Genomic DNA, 1,766 nt, shown 5'->3' with positions numbered 1-1,766 from the left:
GACTTTCAGTTATGGAAAATGATAGGAAACAAAATGTTTTAAGTTATCTATGGATTTTTTTTTTTTTACCTTAAAGATGACAGTTTGTACTTGACAAAGCTTCATGAGTTCATGACTTCACGTTTTGTCAAACAGACTAAAAACCTTTCATGCTAACATTAAATCAGAGTTTCAGTCAAACTGAAGTCAGACGACTTCTACTACGACTTGTATCAAATGTCTGCTGTGAATTGGGGACACAAAGCTAACAGTCGTCCTGTAACATCTCCAGTATTGATTACAAACCAGCAACTTGGTCATCATTCAGACTCCAAAGAGTTTGTACAAAAGTCAGGATGAGGAACGAGCAGGCAGCCGCAACTAGAAAGCATCTTTAAATATCAAACTCAGCTACATACAAACTGGTATCAAAAGCTAAATAAAGTCAATATAAAAACAATGAAAGTGATCAAGTTTATATCAGTGGACTGAAACTGTCAAGAAGCTGCCTTTTAAATCAACTGAGCATTGGATGCAACCACTTCAAGGTGAGATCAAACAATCTTTTTCTCATTTTTTACACACTTTTCTTTTACCAGTTGAAAAATGTCCTGAAAACAAATGTTTACAAACTCAAATGTTCATAGCCTGATCCCATTCTTTGGTAAAGGAGGGTCACAAAGAAACCTACAAAGGAGACATTTTCAATCAATAAGTTTACAGGAAGGAACTCATTTAAACAAGAGACAAAAATGACTTCAATGTGGGTTTAAAAATACAGCATTGATAAAAAGTGATAGTATCAAAGTTTCCATGGTAACCTACAACACATACAACATATTATTGCACCAAATTCAATCATTTGAAAACTGTGTCAGAGCAAAACTCAAAACTTTTCCCTCTAATTTCTGAAATGCTAAAAAAATGAAAGAAAATAATAAATGTTTAGTACAAGATTGTTCAAAAATGACGTTTCTGAGATGATCCATCAAACCATGTTTGATTAAGAGTGATTCATGTGATGTTTAAATGTGTTAATTCTAATTCAAGTAAAGCAAATTAATCCTAAAAACAGTTTTTGCCAGAAACATTTTTTTTTTGAGCTCAACATGAATTTTGTGAAATGTAAATCTTGGAGGAAACTTTATTTAAAAAATGTACATTTTAATAGTTTAGTTTAATTTGAACAGATTTGATTTTAAAACATCTTGTTAAAGAAATAATATAAAGAGAGAGAGGTGAGATTTACCACCAACATCTTTCCAATTTTAAAAACTGAAAAATAATTTTTGGCCAAAAAATTACCTTTACATAAACAGTGCCCTCTAGCTGTAGACTGAGGAACAGTTCTATAGTGAATGAATAATTAGTGAATAAAAGTTGATGGTTTCAGTAGAGCTAAATTGAGTGAAAACCATTGTTTTGAGATTAAAATGCATCTCAGATTAGTGTTTTTAATAACAAAGGAAGAAGTGTAAATGTCTGCCAAAAAATGAAAATAAAAATATAATATTTTCATTTTTACCTTGAACTTTCTAAACGCTTTTTCTGGTTCAAAGGTTACAAACAAACGGAATAAATGTAAAGGAATCAAGTGCTTTAAACCCATGAATACTCGTCTACCATACATGGGTTTAAAGTTAAAAAATTCTTTACAGCGTTTAAAAATATCTCATTTGTTTTTATGTGTTTTAGAGACTGTTATTATTTATTTGTTATTTGTACAGCTCCTTGAGGTGTTTTTAACAGGAAATGGGCTTTGTTACTTCACTTTGTCAAGTTTATCA

Source organism: Oryzias melastigma, linkage group LG14, assembly GCF_002922805.2.
Source record: "Oryzias melastigma strain HK-1 linkage group LG14, ASM292280v2, whole genome shotgun sequence".
Lineage (NCBI taxonomy): Eukaryota > Metazoa > Chordata > Actinopteri > Beloniformes > Adrianichthyidae > Oryzias > Oryzias melastigma.
The sequence above is the reverse complement of the archived record's forward strand: the minus strand, read 5'-3'. Positions refer to the sequence as shown.